The 9,109-nt window shown below is 40.9% G+C and overlaps 1 pseudogene; it reads right to left on the minus strand.

The window, feature by feature from the left end:
* Positions 1-1,468: 1,468 nt before the first annotated feature.
* On the minus strand, positions 1,469-2,523 carry LOC118844376 (annotated as a pseudogene).
* Between the last annotated feature and the right edge of the window lie 6,586 nt (positions 2,524-9,109).

Genomic DNA, 9,109 nt, shown 5'->3' on the forward strand with positions numbered 1-9,109 from the left:
CTCAGCTGAGAATCTTACTTTATTTATTAAAAAAATTGATATCATTTGTAAAAAACTCCTTTTCCCCTCTTCTTCATTTCACATCACTTGGATGCCTTCTGCTACTATGTTCTTAACATTAAGATGTAGCCTTTCTCATTGTCAACACAAACCCTTCTATGTGCACAAGAAACCCCAATTCATCCTGTCTTCTCCAGCAGATTGTCCTCTTCTATCATCCCTACTTTCTTTCACTGTTGTCAATGTCTCTCTGTGTACAGTCTGCTTTCCTACTGTCTACAAACATACCCATGTCTCCTCTATCCTCAAAAAACCCACACTTGATGGATCCAGCCTTACTAGCTGCATCCCATATCTCGTCTCCATTTTTTGGCTAAACTTCTTTAGAAGTTTAACTATACTAGGTTTCTCTACTTCCTTTCCTTTCATTTTTTTTCTTAACTCTCTATAATTTGTCTTCCAATTTCATCATTCAACCAAAACTGTTCTCTTCAAATTTACCAATGATCTCTTAATTTCTTTTTTTTTCTTTTTTTTTTTTTTTTGCTTTTTGGCAGGGCAATCGGGCTTAAGTGACTTGCCCAAGGTCACACAGCTAGTACATATGTCAAGTGTCTGAGGCCGGATTTGAACTCAGGTCCTCCTGACTCCAGGGCCGGTGCTCTACTCACTGCGCCATCTAGCTGCCCCGATCTCTTAATTTCTAAATCTAATGGCCTTTAAAAAAAATCTTCATCCTTCTTGACCTCTCTTCAGCCTTCGACACTGTCAATCACCCTCTTCTCCTTGATACTCTCTTCTCTTTATGTTTTCATTCACTGCTTTCCTAGTTTTCCTCCTACTTGTCTAACAGCTCCTAGATCTTCCTCCAAGTCATGCCTGGATATTCCCCAAGTCTGTCCTGGGCCCTCTTATCTTTTTCTTCTATATCATTTTACTTGGTGATCTCATCAGCATCTATGGATTCAATTATTATCTCTATGCAGATGACTCTCAGATTTATTGGTCCAGCCCTAACCTCTCTCTTGACCTCAAGTCTTGCATCTCCAACTGCCTGTGAGACATCTCCAAACTGAATGTCCTGTTTACATTTTTTAGTCAATTCACAATAAACTTATTTTACATAAAGGAAGAAGCTTGCCATTAGTGAAAAATTCAGTAGAAAACAGATCTCCTGCTTTTGATCTAGTTTACTCAAAACCTGCTTGTTAATGAAAACTTCAGTAGCAACAGAGAATCCTCTAAGCAAACATCCCTGGCATGAAGTAAAAAGTTCTTAACACCAAATCTGAAATAATGAAAAATTTACCATGCAACATTATTGGCAGAAAAGCCTGGTTCTGGTGGCTGGTAGTTTCTGAGGCTCTCAAGACATTAATGTGGAAGACACTTAACCCTGCTTTACATAGTTAATCATATATAAATATGGTGTCATAACTGGTAGTCTGTGTGGAGGCCCCACCCCAACTTAGTCGAGCAGTTCTAAGTAAGTAATTGGTACTTTGCCCTTTAGATTTCCCCCTTCACCCATCAGCCAGTCTGAATCCATACCAATGATCCTGTAATCAACTCATCTGCAAGAAGTGATAATTCACTACTGTGTGGAGCATCATAATCACAGAGAACCCTGGTTTTCCTACTTCTGGTGGATTCCTTCAAGTCACTGAGGGCAGAAGTAACAACTGTGTTACTTGTTGAAGGCAATAAAGAGGTGGTAGCTGTGGATGATGAGGAAGTGGAGGCACTGGACACACAAGTTGTGTAAGTCTGATTGTTGTTAGATAGGGAAGCAGATGGAAAACTCCTAAGTTGTTTCTGCGGGTCCAGCTTGCACTGGTGGCACGCCTCCACAAAGTCATAAAGGCAGTGAAGGTGGTGTGCATGGGTACTGTTGATTCCTTCCAGAAGGAGTCTCGTAGTCCCTGCTTGATGGTCAAATTCACTCTGAGTTATTCTTAATTCCTGTTCAGATAATGCTCTAGTCTCTGCAATTTTTACCTTTTTCAGTCTGGTCTTTGCTGCATCCAAATCAAGTCTCTGATTTGTAGTAATTTCTTTAGCAATTGTTTTATAATCTTCTTCTATGAAGTCTCTTAAAGGAGTAAGAAAGTTTGTTGCAAATGTTTGAATTAGTTTTCTGTCTGATGTTCTGATTTATTTTTGTGTTTCTCCACGTTTGATGAGGGCATTACTGTAAGCAATTCCTGGGCCAGACTCATTCCCTGCATCAATTATGTATTGCCCCAAGAGTTCTTGGTCATTTACATAACTTGGAGCTTTTCTATCCAACTTCTCATAAACAAACTCTTCTCTTCTAGTATCAGGATTTGGCTGAAATGGCACCTCTGTCCATTGTTTGGTGCATTCAGCTTCGCTAAGAAGGTTCTCTAAGTGAGCATCCAACTCAGTCTTCTCTGCCTCACCAAGCTTTTTTTTTTTTTTTCCTATGAATTGCACCATGTGGCTGAGAAAGGTGTCTGAGTCTCCTCCCAGCTTCTTCACGTTGAAGTCCATGATGCTCATATTGGGCTGAGCCAGAGCCACCTCAGAAGAAGTGGGGAGAGGAGCCAGGGAGGCAGGGCCCATATACATTTTAAGCTCAATATGTCCAAAACTGAATTCATTATTTTTTTCCTCCACATCTCCCTGCTTGCTAACTTCCCTTCCTATTGTCAAGGGTATTACTATCCTTTCAGGCACCCAGGCTCACAACCTAGGTATCATTCTTGACGTCTCACTCTATGTCACTCTCCCTGGCCCCCATCCCCCATCCAATCACCCTATTCCTTTCACTCTCACTCTCACTGCTCTGTGAATGATACTGGCCTCCTTTCTATCCTCACATGTGATGTTCTATCTCCCAACACTTGGCACTTTCACTGGCTGTCCCTCATTCCTGCAACTCTCTTGCCTTGTCTTCAGCTCCTGGCTTCCTTGGCTTCCTTGAAGTTTCAGCTAAAATCCCACCTCCTGCAAGAAGCCTTTCCTAGTCCTTCTTAATCTTGATGCCTTCCCTCTGAGATTATCTCCAATTTATCCTGTATATACCTTGTTTGTACATCAGCATTTCCATATTATCTCCCCCATCGGACTGTGAGTTCCTTGTGGTAAGGGTCAATGTTTTTTGGTTGGTTGTTTGTTTGCCTTTCTTTATGTCTCCAGCACTTATCACAGTGTCTGGCACATACTAGGTGCTTAATAAATGCCATTAACTAATTGTCTAGGTTGGAGCCAGAATCCTGGTCTTGTGTACGTATGATTAATATGTACATATAGGGATAGAGATACAGATAGGGACTGGTTCTGTGATTTTTTTGTTAGTGACTCTAGGGAATGCCCAGGTGAGGACACTTCTTCAAGTCAGTTCAGGTTGGAGCTTTTTTTTTTTTTTTTTTCAACTTTTAGCCTTAGTTTTCCCTGCATCATTGAGATACTAAATGACTTGACCAGGGCCACACTGCCTGTATGTATCAGAGGCAGGACTTGAATCCAGACCTTCTTGGTTCCAAGGCTGGCCCTTTATCATTATAGTGCACTGCCTCTCATAATGTAGTAATGACAATGCACATCTAGGAATTCAAATTAGGTGAAGGAAATAGGCATGAGCAAATAAAGAGATTTTTCAAACACGTCATAATGAATATAGAAAAAATAGTTTACAAGGAATCTATTAATTATTTATATGTAAATGGACCTTCCACTAAAGCCTCCTCTGATTTCTGAACTCTAGAAATCAAGGGCAGTGGACCTCAAGCTCTAATACATTCCATCAAACTGGAAAGGCTTTAAGTACGTGCTTAGTGATGGGCATTATATGTCTCTTGTCTGAGGACTTGTCTGGTTAAGGAGGAGAAGTTACCTCTAGGTTGGGCCCAAGGTGATGACTCTTTGGACCAAGGACCCTTGGACTCTCCAAGACAATCTACTAAATCCTAGAGGGTTGCTGAAGAAAGCATACACATCCACAAAACCCCAGGACCCTGAAATATGGGAAAAGTAATTGAAGTAAATAGGCACTTAAAAAGAAATCTAGGAAAGAAGTTGTTCCCTTAAGTAACTAATTAAACTTTCTCATTTCCATTTGTTGATACAGTTCAATTGCTGAGGGAATCTTTTATTTTTTTACTCCTATAATCAAGGCAATAGTAAATTCAGTTCAGTCTTTGAATTGTCACAGATTCTGAGGGAGGTGCTATGTAAATGTGAGTTACTATAGACATAATAGGTGGGTCTGAATGAAGACCATATGGGTACTGTATTTTAATTTCGCTGTTATTGTTGCCTACTCATTTGGGATTTTGGTAGTTCTTAACATATTCCAAATTTCTTGTAATGATGTCCATGCTAATTAACACTTACGCAGTTTTTTATGAAGGTTTTCACAATGGTTTCCTTATAATCGCTGTTGTTCATCCTTTGGTTTTGAAGACCCAAGATATCATGAAAGAGTGATGTCTTGATTTGTGAGTGAACTGGATTTAAGGGAGATGTTGTTGCACAAATCATCAGCCTCACTCTCTCTTTTAGAGTCATCAAAGGCCAGTGGCAAGACAAAAGTCAGGATGACTGGCGACAGCCCAGGATTCAGCGGATGACTTCAGCATCTTTGATGTCTTACCAAGCTCCACAGAGCCTGTTTCAGCTGCCTTCGTGGCCGTTGGAACAATTTGCTCTCATCTGCCTATTCCTCTAGGGGAAGTCTTTACTCACTTGGGGTAGGTATCCCCCTAACTCACATATGGGTTTAAAGCCTGCTGGCTACCCTCAGCTTGGTTTAGCCTGTCTTCTGAGAAGTGTTGCCAGGGTGTGGCTGCTGCACATGCTACAGCTTCTTGGAGCCACATGGTACTGCTCACCCACCTTTGGTGTATGCCTATTTCCTTATAATGGTGTGAGGTTGGTAGCACATGTTTTATTATCCTCACTTTATAGAAGAGAAATGTGAGGCTATGGAAAAATTAAGTACCTTGCCCATAGTCATAGAGCTTGGGAGTGTCAAAGCCCGGAATCCAACCAAGGTATCCTCCCTCTAAATCTACTGCTTGTACAGTCTCCTGTACCTTTCCCCTTGTCCTCACTGTGTTTATATATCTATATCCCTTCAGCTGGTTTTCTTCTAGACTTGTGCCAGATGTCTTAGTTGGATTATGTGTCTTACTTTTTTTCCTTTTAAATAAGGATACATTGTGCAGATGATTCCTGTCCTCACAGGACTGAACAAAAGCAAACAGACAAAAAACCAAAAAAACAAGAATAGCCCATAAGGAAAATCTTTTAAATCATTTGTAGGATAATGACATTGAAATGGATGATTTGTGGGGTGTGGTATGTGGACTTTCTGGACTTTGGTGATATTCAGTCAGTCAACCAGCATTTATTAAGTGCCTACTATATGTCTGGCACTGTGCTACGTACTGGAGATATAAAGGAGACAAAAACCCCCCAACAACCCTAAACCCAAACCCAGTCCCTATTCTTAAGGAGCTTACAGTCTAAGAGGATTTGGGGGAAAAACATCTGGTTTGGGCTGCAGTTAGGAGTTGGAGGTGTGTTCGATTCATCTGCTGCACAGGATAAAATCGAGGTAGCAGTCTCAGAGGGAAAGCACTGAGATTAAGGACTAGGAAAAGCTTTTGGCAGAAGATTGGCCTTTAACTGAGACTTGAAGGAGGGCAGGGAAGACAGGAGGCAGAAATAAGGAGGGAGAGCATCCCAGGTATGAGGGATGGCCAGTGAAAATGCCCAGAGTCAAGAGATGGACTGTGATGTGTGAAGAATAGCAAGACTGGTGTTATTGGATCACAGAGTGTGTGAAGAGGAATAGGGTATGAGAAGACCAGAAAGTTAGGAAGAAGCTAGGTTATTTCAGAAAGAATAGACCAACCTGTCATGGTCAAGTTAGGTAGTTACAGAGTCTCCGAAGAGTAAGAGAACATGGGTTCATATTCTAGCTCTTACATTTGTTGTTGTTCGGTTGTTTCAGTTATGTCTGACTCTCCATGATCCCATTTGGGGTTTTCTTGGCAAAGATACTGGAGTGGTTTGCCATTTCCTTCTCCAACTCATTTTATAGATGAGGAAATGGAGGCAAACAGAGTGAAGTGACTTGCCCAGGGTCACACAGCTAGGGAGTGTTTGAGGTCACATTTGAGCTCAGAAAGATGAGTCTTCCTGGCTCCAGGTCTGGTGCTCTGTACCCTATGATGCCACCTAGCTGCCCCTTGCTCTAACACTACCCGTGTGATATTGTGCAAGTTACTTAATCTTGCCAGGCCTCAATTTCTTCATCTTTAAAATGAGGAGATTAGACTAGATAACTGATCATATTCTTTCCAACTCCAAATCTGTGACCCTGTGATTTCAGGGACAATCGTATAATTTAAAGGTTAGAAGTGCTCAAGCAAGATGCAAGAACTAAAGGTACCTCACATTCCATTCTAACTTTAATATTCTGTCAGTCTGAGACCATATTATAGATCTTGAGATGCGATCAAGTCCAACCCCCTTAAAATATATATATCTATATATATACATATCTATATATATCTATAGGTGAGAAAACTGAGGCCCATGGAGGTGAATTGACTTGATCAAGTCATGTAACTACTAAGTGGGAGAATTAGAATTCAAAACCCAGGTCCTTTACCTCTAAATCTGGCATAGTTTCCATCTTACCATGTTGCTTCTCTCATTTTCCTACAATTGAAGTTAATTAGCAACGAATAAATATTCTAAGAGCATTTACTAGGCATCCACTATGTGTACAACCTGGGGATACAAATACAGTAATCAGGAAACAGTCCTTCCCTTCAGGGAGCTTACATTCTCTTGAGATGAGAAGGTTTTGCTTTCATAAAAAGCTCGTAATTGTATTTGCATGGTTACCATATTGATGTGGGAGGAGGCAAGAATATCAAGGGCTGCTCTGAGTTTTGCAATTCTGTATTTGCCCTGACCCCACCTCCTGATTCTTCTAAGGTTACAGTTATTTTTCTTGATCCTTCTCGATTTCACTATTTTCTCTAATGCTAATTTTCCCCTTGCCTCTTTTTTGTTTTTATTCCCAAGAATTGAATTATTCTGTTTGTCCTCCCCAGCGAGAGCAGTTTGGACAGCCTTCTACTTGTCTCCCTGACCCAGGGGTGGGGATGGAGTGAAGGGAAGGGGGAATAACGCTATGGATTTTATGCAGCTCAGGACGTACAGCTTTGTCTGAAGCATTCCTCTCCTGCCTTGGGGGTTTAATTTGTATTTATTTAAATGACAGTCTCTGAAGAGCTAGATGACTACATTAAAGAAGGAGGAGAGAGGTGAATGCACCTATTGACCAGTGTTTAACAACTTTCCATTTCAATTTGAAATAAAGAGAAAAGCACTGGCACTAATGATGGGAAATGTTCCTTTCACTTCTAATCTCCTAGAAATTTGAAAGAACTATGGGGCTAAATCAGCAGAGGAATGTTTCTTCTCTCTATTCAGAAGCCTTTGCAATTAGAGTAAGTTCTTATGAATTTAATTAAGGCAATGCCAACAGCTTAATGGAGCAACTCCAAAAAACTGGCAAAGGCATTTTATTTTTTAACCCAACCTAAGAATGATTAGCATTCTACATTAAATAAATGAATGTAATGTAAACACCTCAACTTTCTCCAGCTTACTGTCTCCATTGGTCCTAGAGAGGCTCATGCAAATCTCATCTGGCATTTCCCTTTCTCCAGGAAGAGGTGAGGTGATGTTAACCAGCACAGTGAGGATAATACAACCAGATTTCAACTTCAAATAGATTGGTGAATGGTTCTCTCTTGTAGGGCACAGTAGGACTGGAGCACTGAATAGTGGATCCACAGCAGCCTCTGGACAAGATAAGATGTTTGAGTCTTCCGTAAACTTAGTAAATGAAAGCAGGAAAGATTTAGGTTGGACTTAAAGAACTCTAAAAAAATAAAAATGGGGGCAGCTAGGTGGCTCAGCCCTGGAGTCAGGAGGACCTGAGTTCAAATTTGGTCTCAGACACTTGACACACTTTCTAGCTGTGTGACCTTGGGCAAGTCACTTAAATCCAATTGCCCTGCTTTCCTCAAAAAAAAAAAGGCTGTTATGATAATTAGGGTATGACTTTTTTTTTTTTATTGTTTTCTCTTTTGGAATGCTGAGGTAATCAAAGACCTTTGATGAGTTTTGCTTTTCAAATGTAATGGCAAGCAAAGTGGACTTTTTGTTGTCTTTGTTTTGGAGTGCTTCTCAGCAGTAAGGAATCTTTGATTGAATCAGGAGTCTTTGATGACCTGCTTATGTCAAGGGAAGGCCTAAATCAAGTGAGGTTGAGTCACATGGTTGTGATGCCCTTGGACCCTGAAGAAGTGTATGTAAACTCAGAGGTTAGCCTTTTGCCTTTGGGAGCACACTCATTGAAAGGGTGTTGATGACGAGACTCTGGGTAACTGTTGAAGCAGCCCCCCCCAGCTTTGAAAAACCCAGATGTTGGTGCTTCTCTGGTAACTATGTATTGAGATGTTGGACAGATAGCTAGAAGCCTGCCTGCTGGTTTGTGTTATTTGCTCTGTTTATATAACTTCTGCTTGTAATTTCTGTTTGTATTCTCTCTGAAATTCAGGGTGCCGACTTTTCCCCCTGAACTAAGTGAATGATATATGTATGCTTGATTAAAGTGAGATTGTTAACTCCTTGAGGTCACTTTCCTGAGAAAAGCAGATCAAAGAACTTGTGTTAGCAGCCCTCCTGTGTTCTGGTGTTATTGGTCTTATACCCCAACAGCAGCTGCTAGCAACGTTGTTGTTACAATGGCAAAGGATTGGAAAGGGAAACAAATGGAGAGTGGGATTTTCATCCCTGTTGGTTCTAGGTAATTTAGTCCTCCACTTTTCTGTAGGTAGAGGCTTAAGCCCTTGTAGTACAGGAGAATTCAGATGAAGAGCAAAAGAGCCACATGGGGGTAAGTATTAACAAAACCTTATTAGTACTCACAAGGGAAGGAGGAGAACAGTTGGCAACAAGGAGCAGTTTCTGTGTGAGACTCCCATTGTCCTCAGTGGAGAGAAGCATATAGTGGGATGGCTTCTGAATGAAATAAATCAAAGCCATGAGTTGA

Source organism: Trichosurus vulpecula, chromosome 3, assembly GCF_011100635.1.
Source record: "Trichosurus vulpecula isolate mTriVul1 chromosome 3, mTriVul1.pri, whole genome shotgun sequence".
Classification (NCBI taxonomy): Eukaryota; Metazoa; Chordata; class Mammalia; order Diprotodontia; family Phalangeridae; genus Trichosurus; species Trichosurus vulpecula.